This window comes from Lissotriton helveticus, chromosome 4_1 (genome assembly GCF_964261635.1).
Source record: "Lissotriton helveticus chromosome 4_1, aLisHel1.1, whole genome shotgun sequence".
Taxonomy (NCBI): Eukaryota; Metazoa; Chordata; class Amphibia; order Caudata; family Salamandridae; genus Lissotriton; species Lissotriton helveticus.
Window position 1 is genome coordinate 822,910,826 of NC_136063.1, and position 21,644 is coordinate 822,932,469.

General features: G+C 49.2%; 1 protein-coding gene across 4 annotated transcripts in view; it reads right to left on the reverse strand.

Moving 5' to 3' along the window:
* The window catches only part of MYOM1 (myomesin 1), a 699,631-nt gene that overhangs the window by 206,282 nt on the left and 471,705 nt on the right, over positions 1-21,644 (reverse strand). The gene's annotated exons all lie outside the window — the stretch shown is intronic.

Here is a 21,644-nt window from a genome sequence, read left to right on the forward strand (position 1 = left end):
AGACGCCATTTTGAGTCCACCGCGTGGGCTTGAATTAGCCAAGGCTTGTTGCCCAATCCTGGGTAACTTCAACGCCAACGACTTCATCCTTCGTGGGACAGCTCGCACCTCCATCCTGGTCGCCGACAACGCCTCCTGGTCCGAGAGACTGCAGAGCCCAGCAGTGCCCACTCACCTGACTGTGGTGACTTCGCCCGGTGCCATCCTGGTGCCCACTTAATCACTGGCTAGTGATTCAAGAACTTGGTCCCCTCTGCTTTCAGGTTTTCTTCTTCCTTGATCCAGGCTTGGATCCATCGAACTTTCCTTCACTGGTCGCCTGCCAGCAACTTCTTCCTTCCAGGCTCCTGGTCCGGCAACGAGATCCCCGACGTCTTTTCAGACCTATGCAGCTGCAGCCCCTGGGCTAGGTAACTTCGGCACTCCGGTGTCCCAGCATAGCCTCACTATCCAAGGGTCAGGATCCACTGTCATTTTCTCCCTACCAGGTCGGGTTCGCCCGTGAACACTAACTTTGTGAATTCTAGCTTCCATAGACTTTGTCCCGCATCCCGCGTGAGAGTGCACACTCTGCACCCGAGTCCCCTAGGCCTCCTAGTAGTAATCTAACGATTCCCTAGTCCAGTCCTAGCGATTCCAAAGCCTATTAGAACTGTTACTTACCTGCTAGTAATTCGCATTCCACTTTTAGCGTATATGGTTTTTCGTGCCCCTCGGGCATTTGTGTAACGTGCTAACTTAAAAGTATTTTCGTAAGAGTTTTGTTGTGTGCTTAGCTCCCTGTCTCATAAAGAGCCAGGGTAGTCTTGTTATAAATAAATACACTGTTTATTTTCATAACAACTTGTGTGGTGTCCTTTCACTGGGTGTTCAAGGGGTAATGTGATGGTAAAACAGCTGGCTTAACACGCCCTCTAGAGTCTTAGCCTTAGACTGCTCGTATCCATGCTACTAGGATAGCTGGTCTATAAGGTTGACTTACAACCAATCATCAATAAGGGTTGTTTGGACTGATATATAGTGATCACTAGAATAGTGAGCACTGCACATCAGGCCAACTTCTCACATTGGTGAGCAGCGGTTGGGATTTGAGCTTGCTGTTGTTTTACCACACATATCCTAAGAATATCTTGTGAAAGATCACATAAGTACCAAAGGTACATATAACTTAGCTTAGAATACTCTGAGTTCTACTGAACCAGCTGTTGTAGCTCCTAGGGCCTAGCACACCCTAAACTACAACTCTAGCAAGGGATCAGTAGGCAAACATATAGTGTAGGTAAGTGCACCACTTACACCTCACTAGAAAAGCATGTCGACTCAGGAGGACTCTACTGAGACTCCCCTGGTCAGTGTTGACCCTCCACAGGTCACTTCAAGATATGCAGCTCTCAGCTTTCATGAGATGAGACAGATCTGTGTCTCCAGAAAACTGAAGCAGGGGTCTAACCCCACCACTTCCTTTCTGATAGGTCTCTTAGAGACATATGATGCCAGAAAGCTTTCTCAGTTACATGAGAACATGCCAGCCTTAGAGGGAACCTCTGGGGATCCAGGTCTCCACAACACTGATTCAGCAGTTGAGGAGGAGGATCAGGAGGTACTCTCTGGGGATGAGGTAGACAAGGGTCTTGAGGTAGTCAGAAGGCTAACTAGGACCAACTTAGACTTACTTGGGCTAGGATCTGGGGGCCCCCCAGTACTAACCCGAAGTGGGCCTAACCTTGGAGTTAGGAGAGATAGATCTCTTTCTAGGGACTCCAATAGATCTCTGCACTCTAATGCCTCTTCTCAGGGGAGAAGGAATCCTCCACAGAGGAGATTTACTTCCCCTCAGAGAAAGGAGCATGAGGCTAGGATGAGACAAGCTGAACTGAGGATTGAAAGGGAAGAAATTGCCCTGGCCAAAGAGAAGCTTGCCCTGGCAAGAGAGCAGCAGATGAGTGGGCTAGCTCCCACTGGTGGCAGCAATCTCCCAAGAGATAGAGAGAAGGGTTTAGATACTAAACACCTGACTAAAATAGTGCCCCCCTTTAAGCAAGGGGATGACATCCAGAAATGGATGGCTGCTCTGGAGAGGGCCTGCACTGTGCAGAACATTCCCCAGAGTCAGTGGGCAGCTATACTGTGGCTCTCCTTTGATGGTAAAGGTAGAGATAAGCTCCTCACTACAAGAGTGGAGGATGCTAACAATTACCAGGTCCTGAAGAATACACTGGTTGATGGGTTTGGTTTAACCACTGAGCAGTACAGGTTGCTGTTCAGAGACACCCAGAAAACTCAGTCTCAGGACTGGTCTGATTTTGTGGATTGTGCCACTAAGGCTTTGGAGGGCTGGTTGCTGGGTAGCAAGGTTACAGATTACACAGGATTGTATAATCTAATGATGAGAGAACAAATTTTGAACAATTGTCAGAACCAGTTGCTGCACCAGCACCTTGTTGATTCAGATCTGACCTCTCCCCAAGAATTGGGAAAGAAGGCAGACAAATGGGTCAGGACAAGGATCAAGCAGAACCAGAACCAGAACCAGGGTGGTCAGAAGAAAGCAGACCAGAAGGGTAATGTTAAGAATGAGCAAAATGACCAGAAGTCTTCACCAGGTCCCCAACAAACCAAAGAGGGTGGGGGTCAGGCTTCCCAGAAGAAGAAGACTCAAGAAGGCCAGTCAAAAAGGTGGTGCCAGTACTGCAAAAGTAAATCTCACTGGTTTAGTGAGTGCACCAAAAGAGGAGGAGGACAAACTCCTGCCACTACAGCTCCTAAAGCAACTGCACCCCCTAGTACAGTCAGTAGTGGTAGTGTCACTCCCAAGGCATTAGTTGGGTTAACCTTGGGTACTGAGGGGTCTGACAACTTAGTTGGCACACTCACTCAGGCTGTCCTTGTCTGTACAGGGGATATGGATATGTCCCCTGAAATAAGTCCCAATACTTTGGGCAAATACAGGCAGACACCTTTGATTAATGGCAAGATGGCTCAGGCCTATAGGGACACTTGTGCCAGTGTCACCATGGTGACACCTAACTTTGTGGACCCTGGACAGATCATGCCAGGTACTGATTTCCTGGTGACCAATGCCAGCAATGTCACTACTAGTCATAGTGTGGCAATTGTAGCTTTCTCCTGGGGTGGAGTGAAGGGACAAAAGAAAGTTGTAGTCAGTTCAGACCTCCCAGTTGATTGTTTGTTGGGCAATGATTTGGAGTCATCACAATGGTCAGAAGTGGAGCAGAGGACTCACATGGAGATGTTAGGCTTGCCAGCACATGTGCTTGCTGTGACTAGGTCACAGGCCAGAAGATGCCCCACTGAACAGGTGCTGGATCCTGAAATTAGGGACCAGACACCTTCCAAGAAGAAGAGCAGTAAGGGTAAGGCTTTGCCTTCCCCCTTGCCCCAGGTTGAGGATCAAGTCTCTGAGGAGGCTGATCTAGAAGAGCTGAGGGAAACTGAGCCTAAAGAGCTTGAACTTGATCAAGTTGAGTTTCTGGGCTCAGGGGGACCCTCCAGAGCAGACCTGGGGAAGGAACAGTTGAGCTGCCCTTCCCTTGAACCCCTCAGACAGCAGGCTGCTGCTGAGGCTGCAGGGAATGCCACAGGTGCCCACAGGGTATACTGGGAAGATGGACTCCTGTACTCTGAGTCAAGAGACCCCAAGCCTGGTGCAACCAGGAGGCTGGTCATCCCCTTGTCTCTGAGAGGTTTCCTTCTCACCTTGGCCCATGAGATTCCCCTTGCAGGTCATTTAGGTCAGACAAAGACTTGGGACAGGCTTGTCTCACACTTTCACTGGCCCCATATGAATGAGAATACCAAGGAGTTTTGTCGCTCATGTGTCACTTGCCAAGCCAGTGGTAAGTCAGGTGGCACAACAAAGGCCCCCCTCATACCACTACCTGTGGTGGGGGTTCCCTTTGAAAGAGTGGGGATTGACATTGTTGGTCCAATGGAACCCCAGACAGCATCAGGACACAAGTTTATACTGGTGGTGGTGGACCATGCCACCAGGTATCCTGAGGCTATTCCCCTTAGGACCACTACAGCCCCTGTAGTGGCAAGAGCCCTAGTTGGAGTGTTCTCCAGAGTGGGTTTCCCTAAGGAGGTCGTTTCTGACAGAGGTACAAACTTCATGTCAGGATATCTGACTGCCATGTGGAAAGAGTGTGGTGTGAACTACAAGTTCACCACACCCTATCATCCACAATGCAATGGGCTTGTTGAGAGATTCAACAGGACCCTGAAAGGGATGATTCATGGACTACCTGAACCTCTTAGGAGAAGATGGGATGTCCTGATCCCCTGCCTCTTGTTTGCTTACAGAGAGGTCCCACAGAAGGGGGTTGGCTACAGCCCTTTTGAGCTTCTGTATGGGCATCCTGTGAGAGGACCCCTGTGTTTGGTGAAGGAAGGATGGGAGAGACCTCTCAAAAAGCCTGCAACCAACATAGTGGACTATGTACTTGGTCTCCGCTCCAGGATGGCTGAGTATATGGAGAAGGCATCTAAAAACCTTGAGGCCAGCCAGGAACTTCAAAAAGCTTGGCATGACCAAAAGGCTGTACTGACTGTGTACCAGCCAGGACAGAAGGTGTGGGTGCTGGAGCCAGTGGCCCCAGCAGCTCTGAAAGACAAATGGTCTGGGCCCCACACCATCATTGAGCAAAAGGGAGAGGTTACCTACTTGGTGGACCTTGGAACTCCCAGGAGCCCTCTCAGAGTGCTCCATGTTAACAGGCTCAAGGCATATGTTGACAGGAAGGACATGAGCTTGCTCATTGCCACAGATGAGGGACAGGAGGAAGAGAGTGACCCTCTCCCAGACCTGCTCACTCAGAATCCTGATGATGGGTCAGTTGATGGTGTTGTCTTTTGTGGCAGCCTCACTGAACATCAGCAACAGGATTGCAGGCAAGTTCTGCAATCCTTTCGACATATGTTCTCTCTGACACCCAGCCAAACTGATTGGTGTACCCATGATGTTGACACTGGAGACAGTCTGCCTGTCAAGAGTAAAATCTACAGGCAGCCTGATCATGTTAGAGACTGCATCAAAACTGAAGTGCAGAAAATGTTGGAACTGGGAGTCATTGAGCCCTCAGATAGCCCTTGGGCTAGCCCAGTAGTTCTAGTGCCAAAACCTCACACCCAGGGTGGTAAGAGAGAGATGAGGTTTTGCGTAGACTACAGAGGCCTCAATGCAGTCACTAAGACTGATGCCCACCCAATACCAAGAGCAGATGAGCGTATAGATAGATTGGCTTCTGCCAACTTCTTAAGCACATTTGATTTGACAGCTGGGTATTGGCAAATCAGGTTAGCTGAGGAAGCCAAACCCAAGACAGCATTTTCTACCCCTGGAGGGCATTATCAATTTGTGGTAATGCCCTTTGGACTGAAAAATGCACCTGCCACCTTCCAAAGGTTGGTGAATCAAGTCCTCACTGGGCTGGATGACTTCTGTGCAGCTTATCTTGACGATATTGCTGTCTTTAGCTCCACCTGGGAGGATCACCTGGTCCACCTGAGGAAAGTGTTAGAGGCCCTGCAAAAGGCAGGCCTCACTATCAAGGCCACAAAGTGCCAGATAGGGCAGTCACAGGTTGTATACCTGGGCCACCTTGTAGGTGGAGGCCAGGTTCAGCCACTGGAGAGTAAGATACAGGCCATCAAGGACTGGACTCCACCAATCACCCAGACTCAGGTTCGAGCTTTCTTGGGCCTGACTGGGTACTATAGGAAGTTTGTCAGAAATTATGGGTCCATAGTGACCCCCCTTAATGACCTGACAAGCAAAAAGATGCCAAAGAAAGTTCAGTGGACAGCAAGCTGTCAGAAAGCATTCAATGACCTAAAGCAGGCCATGTGCACAGCACCTATCCTCAAGAGTCCAGATTACTCCAAGCCATTCATTGTCCAAACAGATGCTTCTGAGTTGGGTGTGGGAGCTGTTCTGTCTCAACTGAATTTTGATGGTAATGATCAGCCTATTGCTTTCATTAGTAGGAGGTTGACACCCAGAGAGAAAAATTGGTCAGCTATTGAGAGGGAGGCCTTTGCTGTGGTCTGGGCACTGAAGAAGCTGAGGGCCTACTTGTTTGGCACTCACTTCACCATTCAGACAGACCATAAGCCCCTCTTGTGGCTAAATCAGATGAAGGGTGAAAACCCCAAACTGCTTAGGTGGTCCATTTCCCTACAGGGGATGGATTTTACAGTGGAGCATAGACCTGGGACTGATCACAGCAATGCTGATGGGCTCTCCAGGTATTTCCACTTAGAGCAAGAAGACTCACCTGGTCAAGGTTAGCTTATTGTCCCAAAGTTTGGGGGGGGGGTCATGTAGGAGAGTAGGGTCTGCAATCCTATGATCACCCAGATTTTTGCTTTATGCTGCACTGGTTTACGACTTTCCCTGGCTGTGGGCCTGCTAATCAGACCCACAGCCTAGCTGTTCTCTCTATCCAAATTGTACCCAGGTACTGAATTGGCACTGGGCCCTCTCCAAGTCCCTGTACCCAGGGCTGAGGTGCACCCAGAAGTCTCCCAGGGGCTGAAGCATGTATTGTGCCACCCCTGGATTGACTAACTAAAACTGACACAACTGGCTGCACGACAGCTGGGGCAAGGTGGTGTACTCACCCTTTGCTTTAGATATAGTATACCTATATCTAACCCTAAAATGGACACACAGATCTCCTATCAGTCACTCCTATGGCAGGCCTTAACAATCCTGAAGGCAGAGTGCTTGGAATCGTGTGAGATGGTGCTCTGGCATGAGCTGAGCCCGTCTGCGGCTTTCGGGATCCATCCCTTAGCCGTTTCCATGATATCGCATACCATATACTCTTAAGTGCATTATAATCCTCGCGGTTATGTGCCAACTCTGGTATCGCTCTATCAAAACATGTCGAGTAAGGTGTCATACGAATTGGAATACTAACCCCTCGCCAATTCTGGCGACGGGGTTAGCATTCCACCCTTCTAGAGGGACACGACATGCCTGTAACCTATAACCCGGTTAAAAGTCAGACAGAGCCTTAGCATCCACAAAATGGATGCTGCCACCGAGACACAAGTCTGCCCTCCTGCTGCTGGGAGTCCTCCCAGAGCAGGAGATAAGGACAAAGGGTTTCCTGCCAGGGGCGGTGCCAGCACCGTCCCAGACAGGGTTTTGTGTATTGTAAGTAGGCAGGGCTTTAGAGGAAGGTGACTGCACGTGGCACCCCGGTGCTCACTGTGCATAGGCTGGCTGGAACCAGTTCCAGGGTCACTCCAGACCCTGTGCTGGGGAAAAGCCCGCCAAGGAAGTGGGTGTAACCACCCCCCTCCTAGTCCCACCCATAGGGCAGGACTTAGTCGCGTGCCAGCCCCTTTTTACAGGATAAAGGTAGAGACTGGCCCCCTTCCAAATCAGATCATCTTTGAATCCTGAAACTACTTTCTGCGAAAGGAACTCAAGACTTCTTCCTAAGATTTCTCCCTTGTGACTAAGGAGTAGTCACCCTGCATCCGCAGGCACCATCCAAGAACACTGCGGTCTGCTGTAAGTCCTTCCTCCGGAATCCGACTGCCCAGCTCGACGAGAACCGGCTTCCCTGGCACCTCTGACCTCTACCCACCTCTACAGCCCAGCTGAGAACCGTGGGTGCGACGAGACCTCAAGGGACCGGCCATCTGTAAGACTGCACGACTTCTTTCCAGCAAGCCCGCCGAGTAATCTACTGGTGAGTGCTTTGGGGTCCGAGAAGCCCCGACTCTGAGCAGCTCCAGCTCCAAAGTGCAGCCCCCCAGCATCTCCACGATCTGCGTGGGGCCCTTCTGCTTTCCGCTGCTCACCGCGTTGTTTGGCTACTAGCCCGTTGGCTTGTGGCCTTCCTGACGACGCCCGACGACATTTCTGCTGCTGGTCTGGTTGCTCCAGACTGGCCCTTGCTCCCTTCCAGAAGAGGAGCACCCTGGACCCTCCTGGTCCACTCAAGACGCCATTTTGAGTCCACCGCGTGGGCTTGAATTAGCCAAGGCTTGTTGCCCAATCCTGGGTAACTTCGACGCCAACGACTTCATCCTTCGTGGGACAGCTCGCACCTCCATCCTGGTCGCCGACAACGCCTCCTGGTCCGAGAGACTGCAGAGCCCAGCAGTGCCCACTCACCTGACTGCGGTGACTTCGCCCGGTGCCATCCTGGTGCCCACTTAATCACTGGCTAGTGATTCAAGAACTTGGTCCCCTCTGCTTTCAGGTTTTCTTCTTCCTTGATCCAGGCTTGGATCCATCGAACTTTCCTTCACTGGTCGCCTGCCAGCAACTTCTTCCTTCCAGGCTCCTGGTCCGGCAACGAGATCCCCGACGTCTTTTCAGACCTATGCAGCTGCAGCCCCTGGGCTAGGTAACTTCGGCACTCCGGTGTCCCAGCATAGCCTCACTATCCAAGGGTCAGGATCCACTGTCATTTTCTCCCTACCAGGTCGGGTTCGCCCGTGAACACTAACTTTGTGAATTCTAGCTTCCATAGACTTTGTCCCGCATCCCGCGTGAGAGTGCACACTCTGCACCCGAGTCCCCTAGGCCTCCTAGTAGTAATCTAACGATTCCCTAGTCCAGTCCTAGCGATTCCAAAGCCTATTAGAACTGTTACTTACCTGCTAGTAATTCGCATTCCACTTTTAGCGTATATGGTTTTTCATGCCCCTCGGGCATTTGTGTAACGTGCTAACTTAAAAGTATTTTCGTAAGAGTTTTGTTGTGTGCTTAGCTCCCTGTCTCATAAAGAGCCAGGGTAGTCTTGTTATAAATAAATACACTGTTTATTTTCATAACAACTTGTGTGGTGTCCTTTCACTGGGTGTTCAAGGGGTAATGTGATGGTAAAACAGCTGGCTTAACACGCCCTCTAGAGTCTTAGCCTTAGACTGCTCGTATCCATGCTACTAGGATAGCTGGTCTATAAGGTTGACTTACAACCAATCATCAATAAGGGTTGTTTGGACTGATATATAGTGATCACTAGAATAGTGAGCACTGCACATCAGGCCAACTTCTCACACAGGTTGTGCCTCCTTAACCGCTACAAAAAAGTAGTAAACTCCCATTAACCAATTGAAAGTCTACACAACAAGGTACGCATTTGACTTTTTTGTAACCACTAGATTGTGAAACATTGTTGCGAGTGAAGACCTAATAAAAGCCTTCTCCCCCGTAGATAAATACAATGCCAGGACGGAAATTCTTTTGGGACTCGTACGAGCTAAGAGGACATCGTTCTCTAAACAAGACACAAGATAAATATAACGCTGGGTCTGAAATACTCTTGGGACTCGAATGAGCAAAGAGGACATTGTTCCCTAAACAAGGTGCGAAACATTGAAAACCCATGCATGACTGCATAACTACGCACAACAAGTGACTGGTCCTGAGAAGAGAATCTCTAAGTAAAAGAAAACTGAAAACATAACCTTTGACAAGCTCTATGAGAAAGAAAGTATCGCATACTTCAGAAAATCAAAAAGGCCTGATGAGAATCCAGGCATTGACTTCCTAGGATTCGAAACGCGTCGGCATAACATTGAAGCACAGAGGAATAATGATTTAAAATCTCGCTTTTTAATAATTTGTAATTAATTTCTATTTATGTAAAGCTTGAATAATGTCCCTGTGCAACTACGGACACTATTAATAGACATTTTTCTATTAAAAAAAAGTCTAGGATCATTGATTTATCCACAGTAATTGGTAAAGAAAGACTCGAGTATTTTGTTTTTTCAGTCTTTTTGTGTGAAATTGTGTATTGTGATGTATTATGTTTAGTATGTCTTATCAGTTATGTGGATTTGAAAAGTTTTTTCTAACTGTTTATATATGAAATGTTTAAAGGATTGGATAATTCTCTTTTTCATATAGAAATGATTTCACGAACAATTATAAAAGTAAAAAGTGAAAGGTATAAATAAAATACCGGTACAAACCTAAAGAAATGTGTTTGGCCATTAAGCAGAAACTGTGAATGCTTTTAAATAAGTTGAGGTACAGGCTAATTTTCTTTTTCCAAATATGAATACGGCCCTGCCTAGTCCTCGTCCCTTGGGCCTAACTCCTCTATTTTTCAAATTACTTAACTCCTGCAGCACAAGGCCTCAAGCCATGCACAACAAAGGTTTACTGAAGGCAAGGGGCTGGGCACAGGGCCTATGTCAAAATCCCACTGCACATGTCCGGAAGCCATGAGAAGCGAGTGTTGTAAGTGAAGTACATCATTTAAACTGATGAAATGCGGGTGTGGCTAGCAACTGTACGAAATGGCCGCTGCCTAGGCAGGCTCAGAGATTGAAGAGCCATCCCTGACGATCCGTTAAACAATCCGTCACTAAAATGCATCGAATTGTCGTGATTTGGGCGTCGGAAGCAGTGGGGTGCCCTTTGATTCCTCTACGAGATCCGTGCAGTGAAGTGTGCAGATCCTGCGTCGTGTCTTTTCAACCCGGCCTGCATCAGCGGATGGAGCCGGGGTCTCGAGTGGCACTTCTACCCGGCAGGGAAGGCAGCAAACCACCGGCGCCCGAAGAAAGGTGACGGGACACCAGCGTGCTGAATGCCTCTGAGGGGCTGGACTGTCAAGTGAGGTGCATATTTCTGGGGCGCTGAACGGCAACGGCCTGCGAAGATCTGTAACCGCTAGGGGTCCTGCCGCGTGGCCCTCTGCTTGCACCGTGTCGGGTTTCACCCCGGTGCCAGAGACAGCACCACCGCAGTGAGTCCTGACGAGGAGACGACAGGGGAGTGTGCAGTAACGGCGGTACGGCAGGTGTGGGACGGACCTTGCTAACGCCGGCCGTGTAGTGCCTTCGCCTCCCACGATTAACTGCTGATTGTGCACCTAGCTGTCTAGCGGCTGCACCGGAGACTGCTTGCGGGGCCCAACAATAATTACGGAGCTGCACTCCCGACCCTGTGGGAGTTGAAAGACCTTTGTGCAAAGTGGCCGGTGTACCTATCCTGCAGACTGCCAGCCACACTGGAGGTGAGCAAATGGGAAAAATATCCACTGCCGATGTGAGTGATAGGAATCTGCAGTCATTGATCTCTGGGGGACCCGGAGGGCTTGACTGGCCTGGTGTACTTCAGAAACCCATCATAGGGCCTAGCACAACTTTGCTTTGCTTGGGTTTGGCCTCTGCGGGGGTCCCTCCTTAATGCAACTGTACATCGGCGGCAGGAAACCCGAAAGGCCGCGGGTGGCTCATAGTCACTAGGCAGGCAGCGACACATACTGCCATGCACTCGACCCCCTTCTTGGGACTCCCCACTGGACTGACCGCAATGGGGGGCTGGGGCCAACGCACTGCACAGCAACTCAAATCAGATAAATATGCCTAGGACCAATCGCACATGGCGGAACGGTCCGCTAAACAAGAAAAGTACCCAGCGCCTGAGGGACAGGCAGAGGTCATGCTCCAGGATATCATGTCCATCCTTAATAAAGTGCAAGCTACAGTGGGGACAATTTCCACAGATGTCTCGCTCCTGCGGGCCGACTTCCAGAAAATGCCCACAAGAGTGACGGAAGTCGAAACTGTTACAACGGCTCTTTCAGATGACACTGCGGTCCTGCAACAGCAAGTGCGGCAACTCAAAGCGGAACACAGAATAATGGCGGCTAAGATCGACGATCAGGAGGGTCGCTCGAGACGCAATAACGTTCAAATTATTGGCGTACCGGAAGGTAAAGGGAGCCCAGCAATGGATTTATTTGTCAAAGATCTCATCAAGACCCAGCTCCAGCCTCAAGGACTGTCCAGTTTTTTCTCGGTGGAGGGTCCATCGTATACGGGGCGGCAAACCACGACCAGGGGCCTCACCCCGACCAATCTTAGCCTGCATCTTTAACTTTCGAGACCGCAACGCTATACTACAAACGGGCCGAGTGGCTCCTCCATTGCGTCTGGAGAACTCTGTTATCTCATTTTTTCCGGACTACAAAGCAGCCGTTACTAAACAAAGACGGAGCTTTCTGGAGGTTAAAAAAGAACTCAGATGCCGAGAGCTCAACTACTCCATGCTCTACCCGGCAAAGCTGCGGGTTGTAACGGACGGTAAAAACATGGTTCTGTGGGACGCATGAGGAGGCCCATGACTGGCTGGAGGTATGGTGAACAGCCCAAGGGCCGTGAAGACCAGACAAGACACAACAACAACATCGGCTGAACGCGGCATCACAGGGCGTGAGAGACACAGGCTTCAGGGAAGAATTAACGCAGGAGGAGACCGGATAAAGAGAATACTATGGACGCCCATGTTCCTGATCTGTAGCAAAGAGGGAGGCCGCCGTGGGGAACATGCAGAGCTACAGCATCATTGATACAGAGTATCTAGATTACTGTTTTTTGACCAGGTTCATCTTGAATGTCTGCCCCCATGGACGTCTTAGCACTGACACATTAATATCTATGTTGAGACGGATCTCACTAAACAGATATGTTATTTACCATTGTGATGGCTCGATGCGATCTCCGGACTACTCTCCCCCCCTCACGCAAGTACAAGTTATGGGTAATAAGCACTCTGCGAAGCAGGGGTGGCGGGTAGTTGTATGTTCGTCTTGCAGGGAGGCAGGGAGGGGGAGGGGGATGGGGATAAGTTTAAGTTTATGTTTATTTTGTTTGCGCAAGTACACCATATGCTGATTACGTCTATAAACTGTTTGTGCACGCTTCCTGTATCACATTGCTCTCCATGCACCACAGTCACCTCCTCACCCACTGACAAGAAGAGACAACTTGACCGACCTCATGCAGGCTCAACCTAAGATCTTTAATTGGCTAGGCCCCCCCATCATGAAATGTAAATGGCTTATGTGACAAGATAAAGAGGGGGCTGGTGCTGCAATACCTTTCACGTTTGCCTAAACTCCAGCGAAACTAAGGACCACGCCGATTGTGTTACAACCCCACAGGCCTAACCTTGAGCAATCGTGTAAGTAAACGTTTGCACGCAGCATTTTTCGCGCTATTATGGCCACTCGTCTCATTTGTTTGACACGAGCCGCTTTAATTTCACCCTCGACCGCCACTCCGTTTCTCGTTCTAATATCACTTTAACGTGTTGCTTGCAGTGTTTTATTTACTTCCTTTATGTTGCTGCATTCAGACATTTGTTAAATCCTATCAGTATAAATCCTATCAGCATGAACCATCCACTTCTAGTCATTGATTCGAAATTGGGTAACTTCGCCATCTTTCTTAATCACGTCGTTTATTTTGAACTTCACTTTGGTCGGGTTAAGGTTGCTTTCCCACTATTATTTACTCACTGGTTTTATTAATTCTTTGTGACATCGTATATCATATATTAAGTACAATATATGTCGTTTCTTGTGTAGATGCTCCCCGATGAAGGGCGGTTGCCCGAAATGCATTGGAGCTGGATTTAACCATGCATACTTATGGAATGGATTGAATATGTTTTTTGCAACAAAACTTTATTGTTAATGGATACAAAGTGATTATATTCGACAAGAAGATAATAATTTATTTATTTTTATTTATTTATTTATATAATTTTTATTGCGCAAACAAATACCCTGAGGTGTCTCGGCGCATGTGTGAACTAGCAGGACCGAATAATAGAGTTCATTGATCAAACAACCACGTCTTTAAGAGCCTCCGGAAGCTCATCAAGTTGGGGGCATTTTTGATATTTAGTGGCAGACAGTTCCAAAGTTTTGGTGCAGCCACTAAAAAGCGCCTGTCTCCCCAAGTTGCCGTTCTGGTACGAGGTACAGGTAGGAGGCAGGTATTGGCAGATCTCAGCAGTCTTTTGGGAGTGTACAGCTGAAATGCCTCAGTCAGAAACTTAGGTCCGCTGCCGTGCACTGCCTTATAGGCAATGCAGAGGGCCTTGAATTTAATTCGGCTTTCCACTCTAAGCCAATGAAGCTGGCGAATGGCGAGACTGGTAGGCTGGCGGCGAGGAATGTTTAAGAGAGTTCTAGCAGCCGCGTTCTGTATGGACTGTAGCTTTGACAGCACAAGTTTCTGGGTGTTAAGAAAGAGGGCATTTCCATAATCAATTTTGGAAAATACCAAAGTAGTGACTAGGGTCTTCCCAGCTGAAGTGGGGAGGTAGGGCAGCAGTTTCTTAATCTTCTTTAAAATAAAAAAAGCAGAAGAGACAACCTTGTTGACATGAAGGTTGAAGGTCAACTTGCTGTCGAAGATGACTCCCAAATTCCTCGCCTTTACCACTGGGATAGGTGGAGAGCCGAGCTGATTAGGCCACCATATGGAAGACCATTCTGGGGAGAGATTGCCAAAGGTCATAACCTCGGTTTTATCCGAGTTGAGCCTTAGGCAATTGGAGGACATCCACATACTGACGGCAAGCATGGCCTCCTGAAAGTTGGCTGCCACGGCAGTGCCATTCTTATGGATCGCCAGCACCAGTTGGGTGTCATCTGCGTAAGATGTTAAACGCACCCCGTGGGCCTTTATTACCCTCGCTAAGTCCGCTATGTAGATGTTAAATAGCGTGGGACTTAGCGATAAATCCTTCAAAACTTTCTATGTTCACTTCTTGAATAACAGAGGAGGATTACACCTTTAATCAGTGTGCCCTAAGGGATGTCATCAGTTTCTAATTGATCACACTCTTTTTCATTTGATTTTACTCGCCCATGGGTGGAGGGCGACATCTTAGGAGCACCTATTTGAACCTGAATAAATTTTCACTGAACTCGGTTCAAACACAGGCCGTGCACGGGCCAAGCACATTCTATAGTACTTTGCAATACCTCAAACGACATGCTCCGGCAGTGGCTCTCATCCAAGAAATGCACTTGATGGGATCAGCCTGTAAGGCTTTGGAAAGATGGGGATTTAAAATGGCGTCGCACTCTGAATTCACTTCAGGTTCACGGGGGAGGGAATTTTAGTTCGCAAGAACTTCCCAATTGCTATAACTGGGTCCTGGGCAGACGGTCAGAGGTGTTTCGCAGCTATTACATGTCAATGGGAAGGGCGTGCGTACACTTTAGTTTCTGTATACTTCCTGCCTGCACTGCATAATCTAGCCCTCCCGGCCCTTGGTAAATTCCTGCTTACACTCCCACAGGGTGAACTGATTATAGGGGTGACTTTAACGCCACGCTCGATGCCACGCTTGACAGACAACCTCCTAGGGAACAATGCAGGACCCACCTTCGTCTGGCTGAATTCCTAGTCGCCTTTGGCCTGATAGAAATTTGATGTTCACACTTCCTTCAGGAGCGACAATACACCGTCCACATGGGTACGCACAATAGTCTGTCCAGGATAGATGACATCCTTGCTTTGTCAACCGGCTTGAAGGACATGTCAGAGATCTCGCACCTCCCCAGAGGTATATCTGACCATTCCCCGATTATGTTAAAATATACCTGTCGCTTCCGGGGGAGGCACCATATATATCCCATGTACCCTGAATTTCTGTGAGACCCCACAATCTGGAAAAGCCTACACAACACTACAAGGCAATATTTCACCGAAAATGAGCATTAAGTGACCTCCCCAGTAACCCTTTGGGAGGCCTATGAGTCTGTCCTGTGAGGCAAAGTAATATCCTTAATTACCTCTCATAAATGTGACACGGCCAAACATGTGATGTCCCTTGAGCAGGCGGTACATCGGGCCGAGGTCGAGCATTCCTCCGACCCCAGTAACAACACAACTCATAAACTGAGCCTCACAAAGCAGGACTACAGGGATTACATGTGGGAGGGGGCCAAGGCCAAAGTAACTAAAGTATTGCATGGGGCGTGGTCAAGCTGCGGACCAAGATGGCCGCACGGCTTTGAATCTCCATCAGCTGATCCGGCATTCATTAAATATCCCACACTCCTGTGTGGCCTCCAGCCGAGAAACGAACACCGATGGTTCCATAAGCAGCTCCGGAGCCTAATGAGCCCTTCAGCACGGAAATGGGAGCACCGAGACCAGAGTTGCGCTACGGCAGCAGTTTGAGCTCCAGTTCCATGATGGCGGCGGCGTGAGCATTCCGGGATGGGGTGCAACACCACTGCTGAGGACACGGGGATATGCGGACTTGCTGTCGGGGTTAGGTGTGGTGAGTGCGCGGGGCGCGGGTGGGGACGGCGGTTTGCGGCTTTCATATTGAGCGCAGCAGAGTACGGAGCGGGGGCCCATTTGGCCTCCAACGAGCTGTGTAGTGAGCTTCCCCCCTGGGATAAGCTGGAGCATGCAAGGACAATGCCTGCGTGTTTTCCTAGTTGTGGCCCCCGGGCCTACAAATGTAACATAGTGCCCGATCACTGGGGTTGCTCCTGGCTGAGTCCGCCCGAGCCTGGCCGCCTCTTTGCCATCCCCTCCCCCCCCCCCCAGGCTGCTCTCACCGGATACATCCTCCAGATGCGTGGAAGCCCTGCTCCTTCCTTACTGCTTCCCTCCACCTGTGGGCCATCTAATATCAGCTGCCAGTGATGTATGGTCCCCCGCCTCCTTGACAACCATCAATGCACCTGGCGCCGGGCCCTGCGTCTCCTGAGTTTACGCCGCTAATTGAGTCGAGGGGGGCGGCTTTTGTCGTCCCCAAAGCTGCATGCTCCTGCGAATACTTGCGGCAGTTGGGCCCCGGTTCACCACCCCATCACAGGGCCCCATGCTCTACTTGTTAGCCACCGGAGCTCATCATCACCCACTACTGCCAACTTGCCCTTGGCGCGTTGGCCATTGCCTGCATTTCCCACTGGAGTAGTGGCATGGGCCGCAAAGTTCCAAAACAAAGGCTTCTTCCCTTCGTAAAAGTCACTGAGACTACCCCAGAGGATTCCACCGCCATGGCAGATTGCGGACAGAGTGCAGCCCAATCCGAGGAGACTACAAGCCAAATCGGCTCACTCCTACAAGAGATGAGAGCAGGATTCAAGGCCCTTAATGTGAGGTTCAATACCCTGGACAAACATATTGCTGATATGGGCTCCAAGATCCAGGCACATGATCGGCGCCTCAACGTAGTGGAATCCCGTATTTCTGACCTGGAAGACGGAACTGCGCAATCACTTAAGCGGCTTGAGCACGTGGAACGCATTCTCAAAGATGTAGCCATTAAGAATGAAGATTTGGAGGCACGCAGTCGCCCTAAAACCATTAGAATAATAGGAGTGCCGGAGTCCACAGCTACTGGCTGAATGGACACTTTTGTTGAGACGATTCTCATTGATCTTTTTGGAAGCGACTCCTTCACCCCTGGCTTCGTTGTGGAGCACGCTCATCGTTCGTTGGGGGCCAGGCCCAATCCTGGCTGCCCACCCAGGCCCATCATTGCCCGCCTCATGAAATTTAGAGACCGTGACACTGCTCTCCGCCTGGCGCGTGAGCGTGCGAAACCAAATGGCAGGGCTCCAAACTGTCACAATAGCCTGACTTCACCATCATGGTCCAGAAAGCCCTCCACAAATACAACGCTGTTAAAGCCACGCTCAGGAATCTCAGCTTGAAATATGGCATGCTATACCCTGCTCGCTTGTGAGTCGAGATCAATGGGCGGGCCCGCATCTTCGACAGTCCTACAGAGGTGCAAGAATTCTGCCGTGCTCACAAACAGAACAAACAGCGGCCTGGTGAGGACAGCAGACTCTCTCCACCCCATAGCGGCTCCGATGCGAGTATGGAACTTTTCTCTGGTTCGGGCCCTGGTTGAACTCTCACAATTGGCCTTCTTTCCTATTGCTATGTAGTAAGATTGGGATTTCGTTCTACTACATGAATCTTTTCGGATTGCCGACCGACTGTCAGGGCGTTGCCACCCCCAATTGGTGTACACTGTGAATTGGTTTTGTGAATTACGAATGTACCTTGTTTGGGCTTTTTGCATTTCTTTGATAATTCAATTGGTACCACGGCTTTCTTTGATAATGTTGGTATTGCCTCTCTAATTGGGCAGGGAGGCTGGGAGGGGGAGGAAGGGGGTGTTTTGTTTATATTTAGTTATATTTGGCCAGTCTTGCATTTGAAAACAGTCATGAACAGTATAAATGTACGTTTGCCTCCATTCTGTCCTCATTTTCTATCCCACACATGGCTCAGTTAGGATGCATTGATGGCCCCTCAGATTTGACACTGATGACATGGAATATTCGTGGCCTAAATGACACGCGAAAGAGACGCCAAGTATTGCACTATTTGATTCACCATAGGGTGGACATCGCTTTCCTACAAGAGACTCATTTGCCCACGACTGATCTTTCCTGCTTTGGTTCTAGCTGGGGAGCCCATAGTTATTTTGCAAATTTTAGCAATTACGCTAGAGGCACTGCCATTCTACTTCACAAAAGGGTCCCACCTCCACACAACTATCCGTGACATTGAAGGAAGATACATAATTGTAGTCGGCACTTTAATGGGACATAGAGTTGAAATGGTATGTGTGTATGGCCCCAACAACGAGGCACCCGGTTTTTATTACTCCCTGCTCTCGCAGCTTCTGAAGCTGGGCCCGGTGACCTTCCTACTAGGGGATGACTTTAATATCGCCCCAGATCAGGCCCTAGATAGCACTTCGTTGGCTCCCGACCCCAAACCGCACGTTCGTAGAGCTCTCCAGTCCATGCGCGAACAGTTATCCTTAATAGATGTGGGACGGGCGCGTAACCCAACGCACACAGACTTTACACATTATACCAGTTGCCACAATACTTGGACAAGGATTAATTTCAGGTTGGCCTTCCCCTGTCTCTTTGGGTGGTGTCGCTCGACCCAGACGCTCCCTCTGACATATTCCGATCACTCACCTGTATTATTGCTACTGGGGGTTCATCATCCTGAGGGCTTTGAAAGGCAATGGCGGTTCCCTAGCCACGCTTTAGATGATGATCTATTTCAGCATGAACTTCGGGAGGCAATTGAGGAATATTTTGCAATAAACGCTGGCTCAGTCGACACGGCTGCAATGCTATGGAAGGGTTTTAAAGCATACATGCGGGGTGTATGTATTTCTAAACACGCGGGAGTACTCCGCGATTTGTGTAAAACTTTATCCCGTCTGGAACGCAAATTAACTGACTTAGATGTCATACTATTGAACACGCACCACCCTGAAGACGAACGAAAACGGGTGTCCCTGCTATCGAAATACAGAGACACGGCAGAGTGGGAGATCTTATTCATGGGGAAATACCACAATGCAAAGCAATATGGGGAAGGCGAGCGTCCGGGACGTGTACTAGTGTAGATGATCAGACCCCCATACAGCAAAGTATATGTTCCTAAATTGCAGGCTTCGATGGGCCAACAGCTTATGGATACAAGTGAAATTCAAAAGGAATTTCTGTCCCATTTTAAAACACTGTACACCTCCAGAATTGGGAGTGACCACACTGAACAGGAATCTTACTTATCGGAGGTTGCGCTTGTCTACCTTGAGAAGGATATGCAGGACTTCCTGGCTGAGCCCATCTCGGAATAAGACGTCATCGCCGCCATTGACGCCTTGTGGTCTTCTTCCGCCCCGGGTCTGGACGGCTTCACGGGCGATTTTTACAAGGTCTTCAAAGACTTGTTGGTGCTGCAGCTCCTGGAGATATAGGCGGAGGCCTTGGAGAGACAGGTATTACCACCCACCCTCTGCGAAGCGGTTATAATTCTTCTCCCCAAACCTGGTAAAGACCCTCTGCTTTCTGGCTCATACAGGCCCCTTTCGCTATTGAATCTAGACTACAACATTTTGTCCAAGGTTCTCATGAGTCATCTCTCCCTGCTAATGAATTCATAATTTCCCCTGCCCAATCTGGTTTTGTTCCCCACCGCTCCACAGCATTCAATTTACAAACATTATTCTCCACCCTTCACAGGATAAGCCCCGAGGTGCCGGCGGACGCTATACTACTTAACACTGAAAAGGCCTTTGATTCTCTGGAATGGCCCTTTTTTCCGTCCATCATGCATCGCATGGAAATGCCTATTGGCTTTGTTGCTACCACAACACTGCTGTATAGCCGCCCCACTGCTCGGCTTAGACTGAATGGAACACTCTCTGAACCCTTTGCACTATCACGGGGCACGCAACAGTGCTGCCCGCTCTCACCTTTATTTTTTATTTTGGCTAAGGACCCCCTGATTCGTAATTTTCAAGAAAAACACCTACATAGAGGCCTACAGTTTTATATGGGCCCACTATTAGTATCATTATATGCTGACGATACCATTCTCTATGTCAGAAACCCACAAATTAACTTGGATCCCCTCATACGTGAAATACTCTGCTACGGTGTGTACTCTGGCCTGGGCATCAATTGGCAGCGTGCTGTGTAGTTACGAAAAATGTCTCCCTCAACAGTCGCCATAAATTGATTCATTTCAAGTCTCTCCGTAGAACATGCGCTACTCCTGCTAGAGTCCACAGAATAGACCCCTCCAAACCACACAGCTGCCGTAAATGTGATGCCCCGCATGTGGACTTCGCTCACCTTGCATGGACTTGCCCCCGCATACACTTCTACTGGAAGGAAGTGCACAAGACACTAGGCAACATGATTAGCATACCAATTGATCCCCTGCCCAAGACCGCCCTCCAAGGATACGTGGTCCATTTCCCCAAGAAAGTTCGTAAATTTGCAGCCATTTGTTTCCTATTAGCCAAAAGAGAGGTGCCATTCATTGGGGTGGCAGGACCGTACCCACAATTAAGGGTTGGATGAGCAGCTTAGCCTCCTGCACCACTAGAAGTGAAGTATATGCGGCCACAATTCCCTCTATCTCTAGACCCAGGACCATTTGAGGCCCCTTCTGAACCTACCTTGCATCATTGCAACGTGACCCCCCCCACTCAGCTGGAACGGGGCATTGTTCCCACCGGGGTGGGTTAGATGGATCCTACATAGTAGAACAGGCCCTATGTGTTTAGCTTCCTATGAGCTATGTCATCTTTATAATGGTCATTGCCTTGGCGGAGTATATTGGAATGGGTGGTTTCTTTATGGTCTGGGCCACTGTATACCTCTGAGGGTTTTCCCACCGCATATTCTAAATTACATGGTATCCGACTGTATTTATTGATGTGTTTATACTAACCAAGTCAAACGAAGCATGTACGATCTTCTTCATTGTCCTTTGACACATGCCATGATACTTTATGTTAAAACGCTAAAAAAAGTTATAAAAAAACCCACTAAAGTACAGCACACTATGAAGTAGGCGATAAGCTGGCAAACTTCTGGCTTGGTTAGACAAAAGGGAGCGAGCTGGGCGCTTGGTGGCACAATTGAACCCAGACGGTGGGGTGGCAATTCCGGACCCCCAAGAGATAGTAAATGCGTTTGCACTTCACTATAAGAAAATATATACTCCCAAGGCCGTGACTACGCAATCGGAGAATCTGGCATTCCTTACAGATATACAAATGCCCAGACTTGCACCTCCCAAGGTTCAAGCATTAGAGGCAGATTTGACACCTGATGAGCTAACACGAGCCATCACTGGGCTCCAGTCGGGGAAAGCTTTAGGTCCCAATGACATCCCTGTCGAACTCTACAAAAAGGAATCATGCAAACTCTTGCAGCACTTGCTCAAAATGTACGAAACCAGCCTTGCAGTGGGAATGCTTCCCAGAGATCAGCGCGTCGTGACCATTGTAGTAATTCCGAAACCCCATAAACACC